This window comes from Mastomys coucha, unplaced genomic scaffold (genome assembly GCF_008632895.1).
Source record: "Mastomys coucha isolate ucsf_1 unplaced genomic scaffold, UCSF_Mcou_1 pScaffold5, whole genome shotgun sequence".
NCBI classification, from domain to species: domain Eukaryota; kingdom Metazoa; phylum Chordata; class Mammalia; order Rodentia; family Muridae; genus Mastomys; species Mastomys coucha.
The window spans coordinates 2223035-2250728 of NW_022196911.1; the positions used below are offsets into that span (position 1 = coordinate 2223035).

Consider the following 27694-nt stretch of genomic DNA (forward strand, 5'->3'; position numbering starts at 1 on the left):
GAAAGAGATGCCCATGAATATACAAGAAGCCTACAGAACTCCAAATAGACTGGACTAGAAAAGAAATTTCTCCCATCACATAATAATCACACCAAATGCACTAAACAAAGAAAGAATTTTAAAAGCAGTAAAGGAAAAAGGTCAAGTAACATATAAAGGCAGACCTATCAGAATTACAACAGACTTCTCATCCAAGACGATGAAAGCTAGAAGATCCTAAGCAGACCCTAAGAGAACACAAATGTCAGCCCATGCTACTATACCCAGCAAAATGCTCAATTACCATAGATGGAGAAAACAAGATATTCCAAGACAAAACGAAATTTACACAATATCTTTCCACAAATCCAGCCCTACAAAGGATAACAGATGGAAAACACCAACATAAGGAGCAAAACTACACCCAAGAAGAAGCAAAAAAGTAATCTTTTTTTTTTTTTTTCAAGACAGGGTTTCTCTGTGTAGCCCAGGCTGTACTTGAACTCAGAAATCTGCCTGCCTCTGCTCCCAAGTGCTGGGATTAAAGGCACGTGCCACCACTGCCCAGCAAGAAAGTAATGTTTCAACAAACCCACACAAACCTAATTCCACCTCTTTCAACAACAACAACAACAACAAAAAAACAGGAAGTAGCAATTACTTTTTCTTAATATCTTAATATGAAAATTAATATTATCAACATATCCTAATCGATTGAAATCCAAAAATATGAGGAATTAGAAATTTGTTGACTGTCATCCAATGGTCTCTCTAATTTGGTAATTGGAGAAATAGGTCCAATATTATACAATCCATATACACTTTCTGCTTGTTTGTACATGACAGTGTCTTGCTATGTACTACATAATGGTCTTGAAATCATGCTTCTCCTATCTCAGTCTCTCTATTAGTAGTATTGTTTATGTCATGTTTTAACATTATACTATGGTTTTCAGAACAGCTTACATATTTTAAAAGTATTTATACAGCCAAAAGAAACGTAGACAATTAACTTGGGAGGTGGCTTGCAAGAGAACAACAAAGAGTGAGATTGAATGCTTTGCTTGACATTTGTAACTATTGTAATCAACTTTGAAGAGGACTTTATAAGTTACTCTTTCTCTGAGATGAATGCTTTTCCAAATTATCACAGCCAATGAACCAGATTCTTACCCTCACCTAATGTCTGTGCCACCCTCCAAGTAGAAACATTGTTCATTGAAACAGTTGGTGAATGACTTTAATACGCATACCATTTCATAAACGAATGTAACCTGTTCTCTGTGGGCTGAGAATAAAGTCACTCACTCAAGTCAATTAGCTTTGACCATATCAGGAAGTCTGTATCTAAAAATTGTGCCTACAATTCATTCCTTGGCACAGCAGAACTATCAACTCTCAGTTTAGCTATGATGGAGGTAAAATCCTTTGATGATGTGAAGGTCATTGAAGTACAGCCTCATTACAATGAAATCCAATGTCTAAAAATTGTTCTTATTTTGGGCTTGTGCCACAGTAAGAGCCAAGATTTTAAGCTCTACTAAATACAAAACAAACAAACAAACAAAAAACTTTATATATTTATGTTCATTTAAAAAATACTAGTAGTGATGTATTATTTTAAATTATACAGTTAACATGTTTGGAGTTATTTAAAATTTATATTGAGAAAAACGTATGTATTTTCAGTGTTGCTGTAGACAAGCATCTATATAAAACTGTTAAATTGATTGTTGTTTTATATCAAACAACTTTTATAATACTCATTTTTATTATTATAATATTTTATAAATTTTAAAGAATATGACAAAAAAGGTATTGTAGGTATTGAAGGGGGGTCTCTGGGAGGAGTTGGGGTATAAAAGGGAAACAAGAATGTGATTTAATTCTATTTACTTAAAATATGTTTTTAAATGTTTAACAAATTCAGATAAATTGAAATCATGCATCTTTTCTTATCATAATTCAATAAAACTAAAATCAATAAAAATAATAATAAAAAGCGGCAAATGTTTGGAGTATAAAGAATGAAAGGGTGTTTTAAAGTTCCATATAACCAGCACGTGGGAGGCAGAGGCAGGTGGATTTCTGAGTTCGAGGACAGCCTGGTCTACAAAGTGAGTTCCAGGACAGCCAGGGCTACGCAGAGAAGCCCTGTCTCAAAAAACAAACAAACAAAAAACCAAACTCTTCCTCCCCATCCCCACAAAAAAATAAAGTTCCATATAAAACTGCCCAAGGCAGTTCAAGTCCAGGTCACCAAACAAGAGATGTTCACAGGTGTGTTGGTCCTTCTAGGACTCAAATAAAATAATTCCTTGGCTTGAAACTTCCATACAAAGCAGAAATCAAGCAGAACCATACTTGTGGCTGTTAATCTGAAGCCAAACAAAACAAGATGAGTCCAATTCACTTTCTTTTTCCTCTTATGATAGTAATGTTTATTGTTAACATTAAACCTTAGGTACCCTGGAGTTCTTAGAATAAAAGATGTTGACCACTCCATTGACTCACAGGAAAACAATATCTAGTCTTTAGGACGGCACATGGAAACTGTGTTTTGTCAGCAGGAGATCTGGGGCTTTGGGAAGGCGACATGCCTGACTCAGTATTTACTATGAGACTTTGCGGAGATGAATAGCCTCTTCGTGCCTCAGTTTACCCGTTTGGAAGAGAGACATGCAAATGACATCACAAGCCTCAGAGAAAACCATTTCATTTGATGATTTAACCATTTAATTTTTTGAGATGTATGGGGTTTTTTTTGTTTTATGCATATGGATCATTTGTGTGCATATACATCTGTTCAACCTGTGCATGCAGTTCTTGTGGAGAGCAGATGAGTATGTAAGATACCCTTAGAACTGGTGTGCCAATGGTTGTCAGTCATTATCTGTGACCTGGGATTGAACCTGCGACCTCTGAAAGCAGCAAGTGCTCTTAACTGCGGGCCATATCTCCAGCCCCTCACTGGATGCTTTGTCCCGTTTTGCATCTTGCTTTTTGTTTATCATTCATTGTTATCCCTTGTTACTCTAGACTTCGACTTATCCAGTAAACATCTGTGTCAGAAGCAGAGCACTGACTCCTGTCTTTCAGAACTCGTTAGCTAAATAAGCTTGAGCAAAGGCAGGCAAGCTCGGCCATTTCTACAGGTCAGGAAAAACCAGAGACTTTAATTTACATGGCCCTTTCGCCTCTACTTCCTCCATAACACCAAGAACCAAGGCATCTTGGGAGGCTTAGACATTTGAGTATATATTTTCTGAGCAATTCTGGACCATTATGCTTCCTTTAACTCAGTATGTTCAGAGCAACGAAACAGAGTAATCAGAAAATCATCCTGAACCCTTAAAGGCAAGGCACCGTCCCACCGCCAGGGGGCAGCATTTGTGCTCTGGACTAGACAGTTTAAAGTTAGTGAAAAGATGGACCTGGGACACTTCCATGTTCACCGTCATGCTTAGTTCATCCTTTCTATCTACTATGAGTCTTCCTGCCCAGTCCCAACATCATCAACACTAGCTCTTCAACCATACTGTACATCTCAGTCTCACTTGTATAGCCAAGACCCATGCCATCCCTGAAAGAGTCAAAGGATGCGGAATTTTAAATCATTCTTTTGTTGCTTTATACTCATGCCGTTGCCCAGTGACGATGTGCCTGAGAAACCGATACAGTATCTGGGAGATTTTCCACTCCTTTCAAATCTCTCATAAGCTTCATCATCATTTGGAAAGCAGCTACCCAGGGCTAGGTAAGGGCTGTGGAGATGAAAAGTTACATTGAAAAGGATCGCTGTCTAGGTGTCCTGGAAACTCTCTGGTGGGAAGAGACAAGCGGGCAAGGAGAAAAAGGACGATGCAGAATCTGTATTCAGGATCCTTAAATACCTAGTCTTTCAAACGCTCTAGAAAGGTTTTGTTAGTTTGTATTGGGTTTGTTGTTGTTTGTCTGTCTTGATTTTGTTTTCTGTTTATTTTGTTTTATTTTTATCCCAACAAAAACAGTACAATAAGTGTGAAGGGGGAAATGATGCATTAAATGGAGCCCATTCCCTCACCTTCCTACCTTCTGACCCTGAACACTGAAGCATATTTGTTAATTATAAACTGAGCCCATCTACACATGACGAAAAAGAGTGAAAATGAGCTTGGAAAGGCACAGTGTTAGGAAGAGGCTACTGGCTTATTTTATCACAAGCAGCTCTCTCTTTTTTAAACTCCAGTGAGCAACCAACTTGTCTTTTCTTTTTATTTTCGGTTTGCTGGGCTTCAAGGGCGGTGTTTCTTTTCGGCGAGAAATAATAGCAACTTCAACCCACGGGAACCACTTAGAAAGTAGCTGCACAGTGGGCAGGGCTGGAAGGAGGTACAAGGGGAAGCAGAAAGATTCAGGAGCAGCAGAATATAGATTTCGAAGCAATTTCCGTCCAACCTACCACCTTTGAAATGGCATAAAAGCACCATTAAAGGAGAATCTTGGCACCTAATCACAGGTTTTTGATGCTGTCAGATAAGGCTTATTGGAGTCCTTCAGGGTTGTGTGGATGCCAAAGGGACATCAGGCCGGAAGAGAAACCACAAATGAGCTTACAAGCAAGGTGTTTCGGGGGCATCACTCCAAGATGAACCTCGCTAACAAGGGTGGCTCCCATCAATTAAAGGTATAATTTCAGAGGTAAAAAAACACTGCCCCAACTCTTTGTGTGTGTGTTTTGTAAGAAAGTATCTTTTAATTTTTCAACACACTATTTTAAACATTGACTTCCTAATTTTATTTTTAGAATATATACCATTCCATTTTGATTTATACACTCATATGTGGTGTGAAATGGCCCATAAAGTCAAGCATTACTTACCTTTATGTATCTTAAGAGGACCTAAAATTTTTGGTATATTTATTATTATTATTATTATTATTAATTATTATTATTATTATTATTATTACTTTGATTTTCTGAGACAATGTTCTCTGTGTAGCCCTGGCTGTTCTAGAACTCACTCTGTAGACTAGGCTTGCCTCAAACTAACAGATATCAACCAACCTGCCTTTCCCCACAGAATATGGGGATTAAAGGTATGCGCCACCGCTGCCTAGCTGCATTAATATATTATTTGCAATTGTAAACAAACTGTACCTTCTCTTTTTAGATCATGCTGCCCTACTATCCCACATAATTGCAATTTAGCACCGTACGGCCGAAGCCTTCCTGTGTTACCTTTTCCACGTGTGCCTGTAACCACTGTTCTAGAACTGGTTATTAATTAGGCTTCAGAAATGTGTGTGATAATTTTTCCTTGTTTAGCAATGTCACTTAGCTTAATGTTCTTCAGGTTCACATGTTCTCAGAAGTAGCTGATTCTCTTTAATAAATCTTGACTAATACTGATATGTGTGTGTGCACATATATATGTATATATAATATCATGATACTCTTACTCATCAATCCATAGGGATGGATGATTTGCCGTTAACTTTCCAATCATGCTATTTAATGAAGCATAGTTCCTTTTTCAAAATAGTCTAAATTTAAACATCATTTCCTTAACCTACTACTGTTAGATTTTTCATAATCTTCACGGTAAACTGCTTAACTGAGTAAGTCCACTGGCCTCTCTGTCTGATGTCAGTGCACATGGAGGTCATTTGGAAGTTTCTGTGGATCCATTTGTCTCCATTCTTTCTCAGATGTGAACATTGTAGCACAGAGACAGGCTTTGTTGCTCTATGAAGATCAGAAGAGAGGAAAGACCCCTCCTCTCGATGGTCGTCTGAGATTTAAAAGATGAACTTGGGATGGCTGCATCACATTGCTTCTATCAAATTACAAAATACTTGAACATGTTTATTCCTTAGCACTTTGTGAGAACAGAGGAAGGACATGGCAGAGATTGGAACAGAATACAAAGCCCAGAATGACATTCTGGTCTATCTTAACCACAGAGAAGGTTATTAAAGATTGGTTCTGGGAACCAATCCAAAGAGTTTAGATAATTAGAGGAAATGATGAGACTGTAACAATTGCTCCCAAACATACTATGAACCAAGGCTTACTAGATGAAGAAAGCCTGAAGTAACAAAAGGGGGTGGCCTACATTGCTTCTTTGTTGCTGTGTTAAAACTCTGACCAAAAGAGTGGTGGAGAAAGTTATATGTAGTAATTCATCATGGGGGAAAACCAAGGCAGGAGCTCGAGGCCAGATATTGAAGCAGAAACCAGCAGAGGAAAGCTGCTTCCTGGCTTGTTCAGCTTGCTCGGCTTGTGTAGCTGCCTTTATTAGCTAGTCAAAACCTACGTGTGTAGGGATGGTTGTAAAACCCAGGATACTACGAACACAAAGGCAAATAAATGTATCAAGGGAAATATTTACCAAGGTAGAAGTTAAAAATGTAAATAAAGTCCATGAGAAAAACTCTGAAACCTATTAAATTGCTAATATGTAAACCAGCAATTGAGTTACCAACCAGGCCACTCCACAAACCCGGTTGGTAGTTGTGGCCCATGTTACCACTGAGACACTTGCAGATGTGTGGAGTCTGGCCTGCACTGCCACCTCAGGCCATAGTGATGTCTGGTTATATGCCCCTGTTCAAAGCCATGTCTGGGTTCTAAGTCTTATAGCAGCCAGGGTCTGTGTTGATGTCTGTGGCCCATTTTACCACTGAAAGCTATATGGATGTCTGTGACCTGAACTAATATTGATGTCCACTGGCTGGGTTGCCACCAGGAGAGCATATCAATGTTGGTAGCTTGTACTGTCATCTGAGGCCATGGTGGTATCCAAGTCCGTGCTGCTACCAAGGGCCCTGTCTGAGTCCAGAGTCCTACTGCAGCTGGGGTCTGTGTGGATGTCCATGGTTTATGCCACTGCCTGAAGTCATGATGTCTGTGAGCATCTGCTGGGTCTATATTGGTCAGAGCGGCCTGAACTTTGCTCTCCAACCCAGGGGTGCAATGATGTCCATGGTCTGAGCTGCCTCTGAAAGTTTGTCTGGGTCAGTGGTCCTACAGTGAGGAGTCAAGAGTTGTATTTGTGGTCTGGGCTGTCACCAGAAACCATGTGGAGGCCCATGATCCATACTCCCACAGACTGTGCAGAGCAAAGAGGCCACTTTTGCAATGATGTGGAAGACTCCAGATGCACAGTTGAGAAGGAGGGACGTGGAAGGCTTCTGTGACCCCTTCTGGGAACCCCATTCCAACCCCCAAACCCTTAAAAGTAATGGCCTACACGGGAAGCCACTGAGGAAAACTCTTTAAAGGTGTTGTGGGATGCTGAGGTGTAGCTCTCCACAAGCGATGGCTTCTGGTGGGGGAATGGGAGAGGAAGGACTCAGTTCTATTAAAGGGGCAGCCCAGCCCACTGAGGATTTATTTGCCCATGTTCCAGCAAGTTTATAGACCATACAAAATGAACTGTTTGAAATTACTCTTACTTTTACTTTTGCTTATTTGGGGGGAGGCTGAGAGATGTTCTTTGCCTAGCCAGTCTAGATCTAAGTTCAGTGATAGACCCTGACTCGATACCTACAAGGGACAGCAATTGAGAACACCTGAAGTCAACTTCTGGTCTCCACATGCTCATGCACATACATGTATGTTCACCTGCACACACACACACACACACACACACACACACACACACACCTCAAGTGATTTTATGCATGATAAGGTTTATAGATCATTTCATGGACCATATACAATAGAAAGTTGTATGAATTTAGCAGCAGGTATCAAACTCTTTATTTTTTCATCCATTCCTTGTACAGTAGTACAGACCCAGCTTCTCCATGTAAAATGTGAATACTGTCAGCACCTGCCTCATAATGTCACTGGGAGCCTGGGGTTAATAACTGAAATGCACACAAAACAATGCTAGGTATCTAGCCCTGTTTGTTATTAAACAAAACAACAACCACTCTTTATCCAAAAGGTCAAAGACTCCATTAAAAGCTGTTACTAATAATATTAAAGGCACACTATTAAAAACATAAATGGCTTATATCTGTAGCAGGAAGGAAAAAATAGGTCAGAATGGGGTTTGATTACATTGAGATAACGAAGAAAAAAAGTAAGGTGGATTAAACAAATATACAAAAATCACATGTAGTTATCCTCAAGTAATTCTGACAATTTAGAGCCACACACCCAGGTCACACAGAGATCTTTGGGGAGAAAACTCTGGAAGTGTGAGCTCTTATGCTTGTCCAAACTAAGTTCAAATAGGAGCTACCAATTTTTGAGAGAAAGCTTGGGTTTATTTGCTCTAGATATGCTGATAAACCATCTACAAGAAACTGCAAAAAGTCGGCTGGAAGACAGCTTCAAGGAAATAAACAGGCCCTCATTAAGTAACCTGTGATCCAAATGTGATCTTAGCTTGTCAAAGTCTAAGTTGTTTTAGTCTAATTAACTACATATTGGATTTACACTTTTCTGAACAAGATGATTTTAAAAACCAAAACACACAAGTCTAGAAATTATCTCACTCTTGTCTAGACTGTCTGACAGCTTCCCTGAAATTCTTCAGTGGGTTAAGTCATTAATAAGATCTAAATAAATTACCATAAAGTCAGAGCAAAATAAATGGAAAAACACAATCATATGTCTGACTTTATTCTTCTGTTCAACTCCAAATAATAGTGAAGTTAAAGTATTGATACTTTGCCTGGCATGGTGTAAGTATTTGATAGTCAAAAACACATTAAAATATTCTTTGATATACTTTCAAACACTCCTCTGAGGCTCTTCCACCCCAAGTATCATTTCCAAGTGCTTACCCAGTCTAACTTGTGCCTTTTGAATCTAATAGATAGGAAGTCACTAATAGATAGGAAGCCTAATAGATAGGAAGTCACTGAGGCCCATGAATGGCACCAGAGGTTGCCAAGGACAAAGTGGATAGCTTAGCCCATCTGCAGATGCCCAACCAGTCTTGTATCACTAGGGATAGGGCTCATAGAGGCCATCTTCAGTCTCTGCCTTCACAGTGCTGGGTGTTCATGTTCTTTAGTCTGAATAACCAAGGGATGGGTGCTCTCCACCTACTCCCACTGGGAAGTCAGACATGCTCTAGCAATCTTCCATAGGAGCGGCTGAAACAATGGACATCTGCTCCTTCTACAGGCCTACAGGGAGTTGTCCAGGAAGAGGCAGAAAAGCACCAATAGGCTTTGTCTGGTCACTATCCTTGGTGAAGAGAAGAAACTGGTGAAATCGATGTCCACAGTATCGTGAAGCGTCAGAGGAAGGTGAGTATCCAACCTGGACCTTTTCCTCCAGAGACTCATGTGATGCTACCACTTTGCGGAGATTCTCAAAGAGATTGGGCAAAGGAAGTCACATCTCTCATTGGAAAGCAAGATGGGAAGGGACTTAGGTCTAATGTTTACTCTGGATGTTTTTGTGGGTTTGTTTGTTTTTGGTTTTGTTTGTTTGTTTGTTTGTTTGATTTTTTTTGTTTCTTTTTAATCCAGGCGGGAATACAGAGATGTTTTCCATTTGACAATTTTCTATCTCAGTGACCTAATTTCAGTCAACACAACACTAAACACTCCCCTACAATACTCCCCTGGGAGTTCTTACAAACCAAAGAAGTTGGAACAATTTCTGCTGCTTTGGTTTTTGGTTTCTTTGTTTGATTGATTGATTTTGTTCTCTGGGTCTGTTTAAAGCCAGGAAACACATTATTAGTCTCGCTTTTTAAAAAGAACACCTTGACATTGACCTCTCACCAAGAAGCACTGTTTTTCAGTTGTACTAGGGTATTCATAAAAAAGATCAAGCAACAAAATATAAAATGTAATAACCAAAGGAGTTAAGAGATTCCTTAGAGAAAGGGAACAAATATCTATATAGAATCCTGGGGTAACAGCAACCCTGAGCTCTATGTCTACAATGCTTAGGAGGCATTTCAAGAAGAAGGGTAGAATATGTATATACTGCAGTCCCATCTGAAAGGACTAACACTGGCCAGAGGGTTGGCTCAGCAGCTAACGGCACTTGCTGCCAAGCTTGATCACATAAGTTTGATCTCAGGACCCACATGATAGAAGGAGAGAATTGATTCCTGCATTGCCCTCTGAGCTACATGTGCATGCCATGAAATGCATGTACACATATGCTAGATAGATGAATGAAAATTTACAAAAGGAAGAAGACTTATTTACCTTCTTGTCATGAGATGCAAACACTTGATGGCTTTGCAAAGCCCATGGCTGTAAAGTATCAGTCTGCACAGATGAGGAAAGGTGTTCTCAAGAACAAAACTGACTTACTATGGCTGTGTTTGTATTGGACCCAATACTGGGAGAGACGTGGCAATTTCTCTAGCAGAAGAAATATCATTTTATTGTCTTAGATTATCAGCAAGGAAAGTGTAGCATATGATTAGACTCAGTTTTAAGTTGTTACCTGTCTTCTGGCGATATGTAACTTGTTATTTAGAATGGATTTTTAAAAACTGATGATGCAGCTGGGCGGTGGTGGCGCACGCCTTTAATCCCAGCACTTGGGAGGCAGAGGCAGGCGGATTTCTGAGTTCGAGGCCAACCAGGTCTACACAGAGAAACCCTGTCTCGAAAAACCAAAAAAAAAAAAAAAAAAACTGATGATGCTTGTCTATTCCTTCCCACAGCTGTCTGTCTTTGCTAAGAGATCAGCCTGTCTGCAGACACAAGAACTAAACTTTCTTGTCACTTTATCAGTTAAGGGAAGGGTGGAGCAACTTCCTTACTATACATGGCCTGTCCTTATGTCTTGAGCATTTGAGAAGGTAAGTAGAACATTTATTTGTATGCCACGCCTATACCTAAGGACTAAAGGTGTTGCTTGATATTCTCTCTCTTTATCTTTTTATGTGTGTATATGTACAATCACACACACACACACACATACACACACGTATATTTGTGCATGCTGGTATTCAACTCATGGACCCATGGAGGCCAGAAGTCAACATCTTGTATCACTTATCACTTCCCTCTTACTTTGAGGGAAGGTTTTCTCTTTGAATCTGGTGTTCACTGTTTGGTTGAAGTGGTTTACTACAAACCCAGAGAGCCTCCTCTCTCTGCTCCCACTGTTGGGATTACAGACATGAAACATCACATCCTGCTTTTTAAGTTGGTGCTGGAGAACTGAACTTAAGCCCCCATGTTTACACCACCAGAACTTTACCCAGGTCCTGGCTGGTATTTCTATTGTCATTATATAATACTCAATATTTCAGGGCCATAGTAACTAAGCTGATCCTTGTTACTAACTTATACAAATCGAAACATCTACAAGGGAAACTGTGCTTCTATCCTTGTCCACATTGTCCTCTTTGGTTCGTCCCATGATCCTTGTTTAAGGGCAGCTCCATTAACTGTTATGAAGCTCCGCCCTCGAGACCTTCTTCTTTTGTGAGAATGCTCATTTCCTATTCTTAATAGGAAAGACTCGAATTGGAAGGCCTTCAAGGGAAATAAACCAAATAAAAGAATTAAACCCCAACTGAGTTAAAAACTATAGTGCTTTTGTGGATTAAGAAATAATCCAGGGTTCATGACCTGCCCAACGTCATAAAACCAATTAGTCACCAAAAGCCATAAATGAAGCCCATCATTGCCCACACCCAAAAGTTCCTTCCTCTGAAGCTGGAAATGTTTACCATGGAAAAAGTCTGTCCAGAAAGAGCTTATCTTCCGCTAGGGAAAGATGAGACATGAATGGGAGAGATGGAAGTAAAAGAGAGTTAATGTCAAGCTCAAAGCTGTAGAATAATGCTGGCTCCTGAGAGTTTGCTTTCTGATGTGTTATGCTAAGTAGATGATGTGTTTGGTGTTTTCTTGTCATGTAAGTCACTAGATAGAGGGAACAGAAACATAAACCCTGTTTCAGTCACAAGTGCTGGATCCGGAAGCTGCTTCTGGTCCAGTAAACATTTTAGGAATCAGCCCTGAGTAGAGAGGGCAGGTCTGTGAGTCATTCACACAACACTGCCAATTCCTCTAATTAGGCAACGCCTCCTGGTTCCCAGGGGCGATGGAGGACAAAGTATAAACCACAGAGGGAGATGGAATAATTTGAGGGATGAGGCTCTTTGAAACAGACTACTGGTAGAATATTTGGTTAGATTTCCTATAGAGGAGAAAGACAAGCACCCCTAATAGATGGAAAAGTGGATGGGTTCTTTATTATACCTTCTTGCCACTGGCCCCTATAAGTTTCTAATTTTGATTTAGTGATGAATGCTAGGGAAGCTTCCAGAACTCATCCTTAAGAAATGCTAGCAATCTCACTTTAGTAATCTTCCTGTCTCTACCTCCAGTCCCACCTCCTCAGGACTGGAACTACATGTGTTCATGACCATGCCCAGTATCTTACATGGGTTCTAGATATCTGACCTCAGGCCCTCATTACTTTCATAGCAGAAGTTCTGCCCACTGAGACATTTTCCCAGCCCAGAAATAAAACTTGAAAAAGTAAAAGTCCTGAAGTTGGAAGAGTAGTTCAGTAGTTAGTATTACTGGTTGCTGTTGCAGCAAACCTTGGTTCTTATCTCACATGGTATTTCACAGTAGTCTATAACACTTGTTCTAGAGGACGTGATTCCCTTTGTTGATCTCTGGGACACCAGCCACACACATGATGCACATGCAAATATGCAGTCAAACATTCAGTACACATAAATTCTTTTTTTAAAAGAACAATCGTTAGAAGTATTCCATCAAACTCTGAGCCAGCCTTCTTAGTAGTACATTCCACAAAACAAATTACAAGAGGCTCAGATGTGTAAGGCCCAGGTATGTAAAAAATCTCTTGAATCCAGTCATGGAGCCAGACGCTGACACTATTCAGTTACCATTTAATGATTACATTTGACCTTCAGTATGAAAGAACAAAGATGAAAGACATGAGGCAATCAAGGTGGCACTCAGCTGGAAGCTTCATCCCTACTGACTAACTCCCATAATGCTGAAAGGTGCTATCTATGCATACCACTGGAGGAGAAAAGAATCACCCATCCTACCCAGCTGTGAACCCTAAAATCTACAAACACAACCAGTTTGGCACAGTGGCATAAATGTCATGGGGTAACCAACCACTTTCTAATTGGATTTAAGGCTCACTCTGAGCATTGAAACCCATGCCAGGTACTGTTATAGATACTAAGAACCTGTGGCTAGATAAGTCATGGGCTCTAAAAGAGAAACTACTACTATTACTTGGCCAAATGAACATACTCTTCAACCAAAACAGATTGCTAATGACTTGATGTTATCCTACAGGTCAGTGTACATGTCAACTTTCACCAGACAAGCTTCCCTTTGCAATAGATTAACGTAGAGACCCACAGCTGATCAAGGTTCAGTGAATAAGAGATTGTGAGTTACTCAGCCATAAATGAGGCATCTATATCACAATCTTCCTCCCAAAGCTAGGACATCATTGTAGAAGTTGAGGGAGGAAGCTTACTAGAGCCAAAGATGGTAGATGACTCTTAGAAAACTGTTTTCTGGACAAGGCAGGGTAGTTGCACATGTGAATTCACAACAGTTGAGACACATCCAAGCAAGCTCAAGCCAGACAAGATATCAGCATGGAGAGAGGAGGTAATCTAAACCCTTGCTAAGGATCTATTGGCAATTGATATGTTCACAGAAAGAGAGAATCAACTCTCTTTAAGGATACAGACTTTGGTGGGTAGACCAACCTCAATCAAGACTTCAATCAAGAGTATGTGGGCAGCACAAACTGGATTTGTGTCAAATCCAAAAGCTCAGGACACATGGCTATCACTGGTGGTGCCTATTTGGCATACAAAAGCACATGCTGGCCTCTGGGCTCTCTCAGCTTCTCAAGTACCTGCTACAGAGCTTATGCTGGATGCGAGCTCTCTTCAGCTCTTCTGGCTTAGCCCCTTACCTTAAACTTCTCATAGGCTCATAGGCTTTCCTTTCCCAAACCTTCTGATCCATATATAACCCTGCCATTTTGGCTACACTCTCTGTGCTCTCTTGGTGCACTTTTTCTTGCTTTTCTCTCTTGTCTTCTTGTCTTCCTCTCTCTCTTCCCTGCCCCTTCTCAGGAACATGTTCTGTCCACTACTTTCTTTCCCTGCTCTGAATTTTTCCAGACTTCGTTGGCCATGCTCTCCCTCATATCTACAATAAAAAGAAAGTTTCCTCAACCATACCTTGGGGTGGTCATGTCCTCACTTTGTATGGTCTTATAGGTTTTAAAATAAATAAAACAGGTCACAAGGTCACAGTTGTGTGGGTTGAGAAGGAGAGGTACATCTGGGAGGAAGAGGGAGGTGAGTGTGATAAAAAAAAACATACTGTACAAAATACTGAAAAAAACAATAACAGTGAGAGAAAAATAATAATTCTTGGCATTATGCTTCCTTAAACAGAAGTAGAGTGCCTGTATATCAGAACATTATCTACAATAACTTCTCATCTTGTATGTAAGTTATATGACCTAGCAGCCTGAAAAGTTGGAGATTTTCCCTGTGGCTCTCTTATACACACTGTTAGTTTTCAGTAGGAAAAAAAATCAATAAATGCCCCAAAGAACACTTTCAAGGAGAATGAAATAATAAGATTCAGGTTCAGTGTATGTGTGTGTGTGTGTGTGTGTGTGAGAGAGAGAGAGAGAGAGAGAGAGAGAGAGAGAGAGAGAGAGAGAGAGAGAGAGAGAAAGACCCTGTCCCTAAAGTGAGGTAGATGGAGACTGAGGTAGACACCTAACTACCACTGACTCCATATATGCATCCATAAATGGGAATGTACACCTATCCACAAGCATGTGTGTACAACATGCACACACACACACACACACACACACACACACACACAAACCATAAAATAGGTAGGTTGGTAAGTAGGTAGGTAGATAGATAGTAGATACATAGGTGATAGATAGTAGATAAACTTCTTTGCAGTGTAACATCAGGAAAGACTTTACCAAATCAGTCTCCTTTAGAAGATTCAGCTAGACTGGTACCCAGCAGCCCTTGGGCTCTGTCTGCCTCCATCCCCCTAGCCACCGTGTTTTAGGCATGCTCACCTGACTTTTTCCATGGATGCAGGAAGTCTCTTCTCAGGTCCTCACCCTTGCACAGCAAGCACTCTACTCACTGGGCCATCCTCCCTCTCAGCCCAGAGGGAAAAAAACAGTTTAAAGGACACATGCTTTTAATGTTCTGGGCCAAATTGTATTTCTCTAGATTTACATCTACAAAAGGTGGTTCTGGGCTAGTGTGACGGTCCTTTAATTAATTGGGCTTATAGTTCTTGCAAAATATTGGAGTTCAGATCCAAGCGTTTACTTCAGTAGGTTTACAACAATCTATAAGTCCAACTCCAGGGCATCCAATACCTACTTTTAGCCTCCATGGACACCCACACACATATCCATAAACTTACATGCCCCTCCCACAAAACTGACAAAAATTCATTTTTAAATAATGGTATTTCAGGTGGCAGTACCGTCAGGAAGTGCTGCTGTGAGTGGTATTGACTCTGTAATGCCCCAAATTAACCTGTAAGCCCCACCTGCCCAGAACCCAGGTAACTTCCTGGAATGCTGGGAATTGTAGTTGTTGGGAAAAGACAAAGCCTCATGGGAAAGTAGGTGGCCTATGGGTTTGTCCTTATAAAACCTGCAACTCCATGGCTCCAGGCGATTCTCAGGAGAGAAATTCCAGGGAATGGTCCTGACCAAAGTCCACCTCTTGATCATCATTTCCTATTTAATAAAACTTGCTTCAAAATTGGCTCAAAATGGCAAAGTTGGTTTTTCTGGCAAATCTCAGGATGGATGGACTCCTGGGCTTGGCTTCTCAATTTCTGCTTGAGAAAACTGAGGCACCAGGCTGAGAAGTCTGTACTGGAATACTCTTTATGCAAGTCCTAAGCAAACAGAAGCTGGACAAACCATTGCCTTCCATCCTAAACATGTTAGGATGACAATGTCTGCTACAGTGGAAGTGGAGAGCCATCTTGAATTCCGGCTTTCCCTACACTAAATTGCTCAATACAGAATAAAATGGTTTTCCAGGCTGTGCCTTGCCCTGAGAGACTCCATTTTACACGTAGCTTTTAGCTCCATTTGAAGGTGGAGGAGGATTGAGACCCTAAGGTAGAAGAAGTAAACTATCTGGGTAACATAGCCCACAGAGTACAAACTGATAAACGACTTATTCCTCAGAGTAGAAAAAGTATTATCTTATATATTTATCAGAGTGAGTTAAGGCTGCAGTGGATCATGGATGTATTAAAGTCCTATCGGAAACAGCCTCAAGAAGTTCTCAGACACATCAGACGGAGCAAGGGTTATAGCTCTGTCTTAGGGTTTCTATTGTTGTGGTGAAACACTATGACGAAAAAGCAAGCAGGAGAGGAAAAGGTTTGTTTGCCTTACATTTCCATAGGCTGTTCATCATCAGAGGAAGTCAGGACAAGAATTCAAACAAGGCAGGAACCTGAAGGCAGGAGCTGAAGCAGAGGTCATGGAGGAGTGCTGCTTATTGGCTTGCTTACATTGGCTCTCTCAGCCTGCTTTCTTATAGAACCCAGGACCACTAGCCCAGGGATAGCACCATCCACAGTGAACTGGACCCTCTCCCATTGATCACTCGTTGAGAAAATGCCTTACAGCTGAAACTCATGGAAGCATTTCCTCAACTTAGGAGGCTTCCTCTCTGATAACTCTAGCTTGTGGCAAGTTGACACACAAAAGTAGCCAATACAAGCTTCCTCTCTGTGACCCACAAACTGGTAAAGCCCAACACTGGGATGGCAAAAACCTCACCTTAGCCTATCACCTAATGCCTGGTGTAACCATCAAAGACCAGAGGCAGAGAGAGCACTTCCAAGTCTCCTTGAGGCTTTGGCTTGACCCGGTACCCACTGTTCACATCGCCTACTACATTTTCATCTGCCATCTACCTGCTTTCTTGTCTGAATCTGAACCAGAGATTGCCTGCACCAATGTCACCTTTCACCTCCCAGCTAGAATCCATCTATCTTCCATTTCAAACCTAACTCCCCTATGACTTCTGCAGAATCCCCTTCCCAGCCTCAGTCCTAAGTTTGTTGTCTTATCAATACAGATTACACATGCAAGTCTAGTAGGTTTATTTGGAAGCCTCTTGAACTCTGATGTACCCTCTTAAATTTGTATTCATTCTGTAAGATGCATATGTCTAATAGATAGATAGGTACGTAGGTAGGTAGGTAGATAGATAGATAGATAGATAGATAGATAGATAGATAGATAGATAGATGATAGATAGATTGATAGATTGATACATAGATACACATGTAGATAGATACATAGATAGATACAAAGATCTACTGTGGGTCATATATCATAAGAGGTAATGATTAGTAATTAGGGTTGGAACAAAAGAACCTGCATTTTTCTTAGCCAGATCAACAAGTTAGGTGGGATTACCTGGCAAACTGCTGGCTCTGGAATCACTGCATGGACTTTATTGCTAGTCAATAAATTCTGATATTGTAGAAAGACACAAATGTGTCCTTCACCTCTGGCATGGCATACTTGTGACACAACTCCTGAAGATTGTGCTCTGACCTCTGCATGAATACTGGCTTTCAAACACACACACACACACACACACACAGTGTTGAGATCAGGGTGTGCCTTACCCCAGGCTATTCCATATTGTGTAAAACACTGGAGATTCAAATTCACAAGCAGATTTTGACTCCATTTTGAGGGAGGAGAATGACTGCCGACCTCGGGAGAACTCTGACAGCATGATTCCATGATGAGCTATCATTTGATATGATTCAGAGACGGCTCCATCCCTCATGGACACCACCTATTGGCCTGCCTCCTGCTCCACCTGTTTGCCATCTGGATCAGGACCTGACCGTCTGTCTGGTTGCTCTCTCCTGCTCTGGGTCCTGTTCAGTCTTTTTATCTAACAGCGGGATTTTGCAGTTTTCCTTTCAAATCTGACACCTGAAGCTTCAGTAAAGCCCCAACCCCAACCCCATCCCTGTTCTGGCTCATTATTGTATTGACACAGATTTCCTCAGCCTATTTCTGAACGTTCTTGAACTCTACAGCTGTGTCTTCTTGATTTTAGATTTTGTTTTTATTTTGTGTGTGTGGGGGGGGCGTGTTTATCTATATGAGTGTCCTGTCTAGGAGGCTAAGAGTTTTGGATCTTAAGGAACTAGAATTTCAAACATTTGTTAACCACCATGTGGGTGCTGGGAACTGAACCTGGGTGCTCTGGAAAAGCAGCCAGTGCTCTTAACCACTGAGCCATCTCTCCAGCCCCCATGTCTTTCACTTGTATTCATTCTGTAACCAATAGGTACATAGAGATACATCGGTTTACTGTGTGCCCTATGAGGCATGATATGAGAGCAAATGTTAGCAGTTAAGACTAGACTAAGGAACTTGTGTTCACCTTCGCCAAGTTCCTGAAGTAAGTATGACAAATCACTGTCATTGAAACTGCTAAACCTTGTGAGTTTGTTGCTAACCAATACATTCTGATAGAATGGTACAACACCAATGTGTTCACCCATGTCTTTGGCACATACACATAACAGCAATGAAATTAAATAAAAAAAAAAAAAACTTTAAATAAAATGAGAACACTCTCCACAGCCGCCTTCAGGATTATAGTGGTCTAAGTTGTCCTTACAGTGCAGTAGCAGAGCCTCATCTCCCTCTGGGTGCACACTACATATTATTATTACTGTCCCCATTTAGCAGCTTGTTATGGCTATGGTCATGTTCAAATATCCACTTTGAATGAAGTTTCTCTGATAATTCTTGGAGACTGGTCAGTAACCTTTTGAGAAGCAAGCTTCTTAATCCGCCAAGCAGGGACAAAGCAGACCATGAAACATCAGCCAGCAGCATGCCCACACATGCCCTTCTGGTGGCCTTCCTAGTATCTGTTCACTGCTTCTGTGGTTTGTGTTTGCTTTCAATGTGTACACAGAGGCATCTTTCTTTTCTGATTCTAACATAATCCACATTAACCCTTTGCTTCCTGTGCTTGTTCCTGTGTTTTCACACTCTGTATCGAAAGGACTGGTCCAGAAAATAAACATGAAACTGCATGAACAGGTTCTCGAGTGATCCAGTACAAAATAGTAAATTCACCCTGGGACATGATGAGGAAAGCTGGGGGCAGCTCAGGAACTGAGGCAAGAACATTTACCGCTGAAATACCAGTGGGCGTTAATATCTTGGTGTATAAGTCCTGTCACATATGCCTTGCAAGACTCCCATGCATATGAATTGCCCGAGAAAAAAAAAGCACACTTATGGTAAAGATTTTGCAAGGTTGGATGACAGAGGAGAACTTTGTGATTCTGAGGAGCTGGAATATGGTAGATCCAGAGCCAAATTATCAGTAGCTATCTCTGGTCCCATTACTAGCTAGCTATCCATTATCTACCAGCGCCTTACAAAATATCCTTCATTTTTGGGGCACAACAGTTGCTAGTAATGGCTTGGAGAGGACCAGTTTCCACCAATCCAAGAGCTAAGACTATCATTAGATAATATCACAAACCTATGGTAGAGTTTGCTTTCTTTATACTGTATGTGACCCACTTGCATGATGCTTTCATGAACGTATTTGAACACTGCCTTGGCTTGCATCCTTCCTGTAGTTCTGTAGCATACAACTATTTCCACCTTGGAACCTGAGTCTGAGGAAAATGGTCACGCATACTTAGTTCAGATAAGATTATTTCTTATTCTGAGGTGGAGGATTGTGTTTTGTGTTGGCATCAAATTGCTTTGGTTTGACTCAGTTTCCAAGAGTGCATCTTACCCAAGTTTCTTAATGTGAACCCTGATGCAAGATGCAATGTTTAGCTTTCAAAATCTACTTGATTTTTGTTTTATTTTTTGGTTTTTGTTTTGCAGACTGGCTTATCATAGTTTTTTTTTTCTACGAATATCTAAAACAGAGGTCACTGGAGAATGACTGAAAGAACGGCTTTCCCAAAGGACAGAGGGATTTCCAATTAAGAGTGATATACATCAATCAAAGGGTTTCCCAAACTAATATATATTGGTGGCAGATGCAAGGAAGGACAGACAGATTTTTTAAGTCTTTCTATTAAAATCACCCAGAGGAAATTCAGACTTTAATTTACATCCTCATCCCTAAACTGAAAGTCAAGAACCATTGTGAAAATACAGTTTCATCTCTGAGCTTACCTGCTCCCAATCACAGAAAAGTAGATAGCTCTGAAAGCAAGCAGCAGGGACGAGATGCAATTTGACTTAATGATCGGATGCTGGCCACTATCTATAAAAAGTAGATTGTGAACCAAGCAAATAGGATTTGAAGCCATTATCTTCATACAAAAGAGCTTTTCAGAAATGAGTTGAAGCATGCAGAAAATGCCAGATTTTACTGACAGACAATCAAAATGTTCCATACTTAAGAAGAGACTTTTGTGTATTTTTAAAGAATTAAATCGAATCAATATTGGAGAGGGTGCCAATTCTTAATCACCAGAGCTACTGAAGTGGTTTTGCTACTTGCTAAAAATAAACTGGTTACCATTGGTTCTGTGCTAGGAAGAATTTTCTCTGGAATCATAATTAGCAGTCCCCCAAAGAGGCAGTATAGCTGTTTTAAGACATAAATATATTTTCTATCATTAGAAGTATTTCTAAACAATTTTTCGAGACAAGATTTGGCGTGAACTTATGTTCACTAAACTGATCTCACATCTTGTTGTCATGAGCTTAAACATTCTTTACTTGCATATGTGTTTTGCTTTCTTAGCTTTGTAAGTAATGTGCTAATAAGACACTTTAGGTTACATTCCATATTGCCTGGTTACAAAGGCTTATACTATATGTAAGAGGCCTTACATAGTTAGAAGACAGCATTTCTCAGAGTAATCAGCTCCTTTTGTGTCACCACCCCCCCCACCACCACTGCTGCCATGTGGCACAGGTTCCTGGAAGGTGAGTGTAATGTGCAGGGCTCTGGACATCTGCAAGTGTCTCTGTCTCTACCCCATATGCAAATTAGATGGCAGAACAGTTCTTCTCCATGATGGACAGGGAACAACAGGGAAGGGGGAGAGACTGTGTATGAAAATCACACAATTAAGAGTCCCTTTAGTCTTTAAGTCCAGTAATACTGACTTTGATATCAAGGCGTCCACTTTGAGAGGCATTAAACCTTTTGGCCCCTGTGCTGCTCTGCTTACAGACAGGAGCCTAGCATAACTGTCCTCTAAGGGGCTCTATCCAGCAGCTGACTGAAACAGAGCAGAGATCCACTGCCAAACATTGGATGGAGGTCAAGGAGTCTTATACAAGAGTTGGGAGAAGGATTGAAGGACCCAGAGGGGATAAGAACTCCACAGGAAGACCAACAGAGTCAACCAATCTAGACCCTTGATGCCTCTCAGAGATGGAACCACCAACCAAAGAGTGTACGTGGGCTGGAACTAGGTCCCATGCATATATGTAGCAGATGTGCAGCTGGGTCTTCATGTGGGTCTCCCAACAACTGGAGCCGGGGCTTTCCCTAAAGCTGTTGCCTGTTTGTCAACTCTGTTCCCTAACTGGGCTGTCTTATCTGGCCTTCGTGAGAGAGAATGTGCCTAGCCCTGTAGAGAGTTGATGTGCCAGGGTAGAGGGATACCCCGGGGAGGGGGTGATGTGTGGGGTTAGCCGAGGGGGTCGGCCCCACCCTCTCAGAGGTGGAGGGAGAGATTGTGTGAGGGGGAGAGACTCGGGGGCAGCAATTGGGATGTAAAGTGAATAAACAAATAAATTAATGGGGAAAAGAAGCCTTTTGACCTCTCTAATTTCTACCTAGATATCTATTAAATTTTATATAGCTCTGAGATCCTTGACTGTATCACTTTTAGCAGTGAGAGTCACACAACATTTTAAGACTTACTTGACCTTTACTTTATGTGCATGTATGAGGCATTAGATGTGCATGGACAGTTGTGGGGGCCAGAAGAGGCTATCAGATCCTCTGGCACTGGCACTTAGAAGATGTTGGATGCAGGTTCTAAGAAAGAAACTCACTCCTGAGCCACCATGGCTGTCTTCAAGATCCAGCTCTTATTTCTAAGTTGTCTACTTCAAAATCTACCATCTCAGTACATGATAGTAATCTGATATTATTGATCATTTCAAAAGACATTTGATTTCATAGGCCTGCTCAAGAAATACAATGAAAAGCTTCAATGAATACAACGAAACTTATCTATAACTTCTCACTTAAAATACTTTGTTCAGTTCAAATCTAGCAACAAGGATGTCTAAGGGTTTTTAAAATTATTATCATTTGGCTTCCTAAGTAAGTAAATAATTCCTAACCAGCTCTAAGTGCTCATTTATTAGAAACTCAGAAGTTATATTATAGTGCCTTCTTCTAATGATATCCAGCTTCAACAAGATTTTTGGAATGTAAATATCTATCTTCAATAGCTTTCCATATTTGTTTCTAACAAATTATATGGCTGTGCAAAGTAAATGATGGTTCATAATTTATATAATTATAAAGAACTTGAGTCACAGAGTGTGCATTTTATTTTATCTCAGTTCTTCATTTTCACAGTTCAGTCACTGTGGATCAGTTCAAACCACAGCCTTTTTAAACATCTGTTGCTATTTATAGTTGTACCATGAAAATATATTTTATAGTTTTAAAATGCTTTGTGAAAAGTTTCAATCATAGTTCAATCAAGATATTCTCTTAAATCCAGCTCTTAGGTTGTTTTGTTTGGCTTGGGTTGGGTTTGAGGACAGTGTCTTCCTAAGTAGTTTAGTCTAGCTTCCCACTTACAATCCTCCTGCCTCAGTATCCCAAATGTTGGGTTAAATATTTCATCAGATCCTTAAATGTAGTATTTGCTGAAGTCATGAAGTGCTATTAAGGTGTCATAAATCATATGGACTGCATAAATATTAACAGTGAGTAGTACCAAGCTGGCCCTCAGTATATAAAGTTTATTTTGCACCAAAGGAAATATGTGAATATATATATTCTGTATTATCTTTACTCAGATTTTGCTAGGCCAGTTCCCTTTATTAAGGAATCAATTGGTGTCCAACCTGGCCTCAAGGGGTATGTGCTAGAATTAAGAAAGTTTGGGGTATACAAGTGGAGAGCTTGTCTCCAGGGAGTACTCTGACCAAGGAACTTGGGTGAGATCTCCATTTTCTCTCCTGGTGACTTTCTAAGGTAGGACCAGCCAGGAGGCATAGACCTCAGAAGTGGCAGGGCATCTGGGACAAGATCCTTTCTACCTCCACCTACACCTAGAAGTGACAGCAGATCCACAGTCCTCTCTGCCCATTCCCCCTTCCCCACAAGCAGAGAGCTTGTCTCCAGGGAGTGCTATGACCCAGGAACTCAGGAGGGACTGCAGATCCACAGCCCTCTCTGCACCTTTCCCACAAGCAGAGACCCTGTCTCCAGGGTGTACTGTGAGCCCAGGACTCAGGAGGGATGGCTGATCCACAGCCCTCTGCACACAGGTCTTGCCAGAAGAGAGGTGATCTCCCAGAAATGCTGACACAGGCTTACAGACCCACAGGAGGAACAAGCTCCAGTCAGAGACAGCAAGAACATCTAAAACCAGAGATCAACAGATGGCCAAAGGCAAATGCAAGAATCTTCCCAACAGAAACCAAGACTACTTGGCTTCATCAGAACGTAGTACTCCCAACACAGCAAGACCTGGATATCTCAAAACACCAGAAAAGCAAGATTTGGATCTAAAATCATATCTCATGATGGTGATAGAGGAATTTAAGAAGGACATGAATAGGGGCTGGTGAGATGGCTCAGTGGGTAAGAGCACTGACTGCTCTTCAGAAGGTCCTGAGTTCAAATCCCAGCAACCACGTGGTGGCTTACAACCACCCATAATGAGATCTGATGCCCTCTTCTGGTGTGCCTGAAGACAACTACAATATATTTATTTATAATAATAAATAAATCTTTAAAAAAATAAAGATCCTATGCCGGGCAGTGGTGGCGCACACCTTTAATCCCAGCACTTGGGAGGCAGGAGGCAGGTGGATTTCTGAGTTCAAGGCCAGCCTGGTCTACAAAGTGAGTTCCAGGACAGCCAGGGCTACTCAGAGAAACTCTGTCTCGAAAAACCAAAAATAAACAAATAAATAAATAAATAAATAAATAAATAAATAAATAAAATAAAGATCCCATTCTTATAAAAAAAAAAAAGGAGAAGAAGGACATGAATAACTTTGTTAAAGAAATAAAGGAGGACACAGGTAAACAGGTACAAGCCCTTAAAGAGGAAACACAAAGATCACTTAAAAAATTACAGGAAAGCACAACCAAAAAGGAATTGAACAAAACCATCCAGGACCTAAAAATGGAAGTAGAAACTGTTAAGAAATCACAAAGAGAAACAACTCTGGAGTTAGAAATCCTAGGAAAGAAGTCAGGAACCATAGATGCAAGGATTACCAACAGAATACAAGATATAGAAGAGAGAATTTCAGGTACAGAAGATACCATAGAAAAGATTGATACAACAGTCAAAGAAAACACAAAATGCAAAAAGTTCCTAACCCAAAATATCCAGGAAATCCAGGGCACAATGAGAATACAAAATCTAAGGATAATAGGTATAGAAGAGAGTGAAGACCTCCAACTTAAAGGGCCAGTAAATATCTTCAACAAAATTATAGAAGAAAACTTCCATAACCTAAAGAAAGAGATGCCCATGAACATCTAAGAAACCTACAGAACTCCAAATAGACTGGACCAGAAAAGAAATTCCTCCCACCACATAATAGTCAAAACACCAAGTGCACAAAACAAAGAAAGAATATTAGAAGAAGTGAGGGGGAAAGGTCAAGTGACATATAAAGGCAGGCCTATCAGAATTACACCAGACTTCTCACCAGAGGCTATGAAAACCAGAAGATCCTGGGTTGATGTCATACAGACCTTAAGAAAACACAAATGCCAGCCCAGGCTACTATACCCAGAAAAACTCTCAATTACCGTAAGATGGAGAAACCAAAGTATTCCATGACAAAACCAAATTTACACAATATATTTCCATGAATCCAGCCCTTCAAATGATAATAAATGGAAAACTTCAACACAAGGAGGGAAACTACATCCTAAAGAAGCAAGAAAGTAATCTTCCAACAAAACTACAGGAAGATAGCTACATGAACAGAATTCTAACTCTAACAAGAAAAATAACAGGAAGCAATGATTACTTTTCCTTAATATATATTAATATCAATGGACTCAATTCCCCAATAAAAAGGCATAGACTATCAGACTGGGTATATAAACAGGACCCAACATTTTGTTGCATACAGGAAACCTACCTCATTGTCAAAGATAGATACTACCTCAGAATAAAAGGCTGGAAACAAAAGGATATAACTTCTTCTCAGCACCTCATGGTACCTTCTACAAAACTGACCATATAATTGGTCACAAATCAGGCCTCAACAAATACAAGAAGATTGAAATAATTCCTTGCATCCTATCAGATCACCACAGACTAAGGCTACTCCTCGATAACAACATAAACAGTAGAATGCCCACCTACATGTGGAAGCTTAACAACACTCTACTCGATGATAACTTGGTCAAGGAAGAAATAAAGAAAGAAATTAAATATTTTCTAGAGTTTAATGAAAATGAAGCCACAACATACCCAAACTTATGGGACACAATGAAAGCAGTCCTAAGAGGAAAACTCATAGCTTTAAGTGCTTCCAGAGAGAAACTGGAGAGAGCATACACTAGCAATTTGACAGCACATCTGAAAGCTCTAGAACAAAAAGAAGCAAATTCACTCAAGAGGAGTTGAAGGCAGGAAATAATCAAACTCAGGGTTGAAATCAACCAAATGGAAACAAAAAGAACTATATGAAGAATCAACAAAACTAAGAGCTGGTTCTTTGAGAAAATCAACAAAATAGATAAACCGTTAGCCATACTAACTAGAGGGCACAGAGACAGTATCCTAATTAACAAGATCAGAAATGAAAAGGGAGACGTAACAACAGACACTGAGGAAATCCAAAAAAAAAAAATTCATGAGATCCTACTACAAAAGCCTATACTCAACAAGACTGGAAAACCTGGATGAAATGGACAATTTTCTAGACAGATACTAGGTACCAAAGTTAAATTAAGATCAGATAAACAGTTTAAACAGTCCCATATCTGCTAACAAAATAGAAACAGTCATTAATAGTCTCCCAACCAAAAAAAAAAAAAAAAAAAAAAAAGCCCAGGACCAGATGGGTCTAGTGCAGTTTTATCAGACCTTCAAAGAAGACCAATACTCCTCAAACTATTCCACAAAATAGAAACAAAAGGTACTCTACACAATTCGTTCTATGAAGCCCCAATTACTCTGATACCTAAACCATACAAAGACCTAACAAAGAAAGAAAACTTCAGGCCAATTTCCCTTATGAATATCAATACAAAATTACTCATTAAAATTCTTGCAAACCGAATCCAAGAACACATCAAAAAGATCATCCATCATGATCAAGAAGGCTTCATCCCAGGGATAAAGAGATGGTTCAATATACAGTAATCCATCAACATAATTCACTATATAAACAAACTCAAAGAAAAACCCATATGATCATCTTATTAGATGCTGAGAAAGCATTTGACAAAATCAAACACCCCTTCATGATAAAAGACTTGGAAAGATCAGGAATTCAAGACCCATACTTAAACATAGTAAAAGCAATATACAGCATACCAGTAGCCAACATCAAACTAAATGGAGAGAAACTTGAAGCAATCCCACTAAAATCAGGGACTAGACAAGGCTGCCAACTCTCTCCCTACCTATTCAATATTGTACTTGAAGTCCTGGCAAGAGCAGTTAGACCAAAAAAAAAAAGGAGATATTCCCTGAGAGTGTGGATGTTTAATGACATCTCTAGTGTTGCTAGCTGAGCATCCTTGAGCAAATTACCATGCTGCTAAAGCCCCACTTGACACTTATGAGGATGCTAATAGGTTTGCCAGCATTCTAAAGTTCTTCTAAGGATTATAGAGAATCATGAGAAATATATACTTGTCATCCATCCTAACAGGTCCAGTGTGTGTTGTTTAAAAAGTCTAGCCAGAAGTCTTTAGGAAGCAGGGAACTCCCCATCTTTCCAGGTTGGCAAGCAGGTCCTACCTGTATTGACAGACTCCAAAAACTCCTGTGCCTGGAGTAACCTATATCAGCTTCCAGTCTAGCTCTGTGTAGAGCCTTCCAGGCTAGAGGATGACTCATCGCCTGGACTAAAGTGGGTGTTTGTAGAAGAGCGGTTTTTAGTCTGGGGATGCTCTACGTAGGCGGTTCTCAGCCTTGCTAGGTAAAGGGTCATTCTACCCTTGATGAACACATTTCCTAACTCTATCTGTTCTTTGTTCACTTACACACTTCTTGTGAACACATATTTCATTCCCATTTTTCCTATTTGATTGATATCCAACCATTGCATCTATTTATGTGGTAGGTGGTAATTCAGTACACACCTACACTGTATGGTGATTGAATTGGGGGCATTAGCAACTCTAACTTCCAAGTATTTATCATCTTGTTACATAAGGAAACTTCAAGCTCTTCCTTTCTCCTCTTCCTCCTCCTCCTCTCCTCCTCCTCCTCTCCTCCTCCTCCTCTCCTCCTCCTCTTTCTCCTCCCCCTC

General features: G+C 40.4%; 1 protein-coding gene and 1 long non-coding RNA gene across 15 annotated transcripts in view; one reads left to right on the plus strand and one right to left on the minus strand.

Annotated features, from left to right (window-relative positions):
- The window catches only part of Syne1 (spectrin repeat containing nuclear envelope protein 1), a 506592-nt gene that overhangs the window by 438976 nt on the left and 39922 nt on the right, over positions 1–27694 (minus strand). The gene's annotated exons all lie outside the window — the stretch shown is intronic.
- LOC116077795 lies at positions 3648–10744 on the plus strand. The gene is made up of 3 exons (XR_004113333.1): positions 3648–3736; positions 9110–9234; positions 10620–10744. It is a non-coding gene; the product is annotated as an uncharacterized LOC116077795 (long non-coding RNA).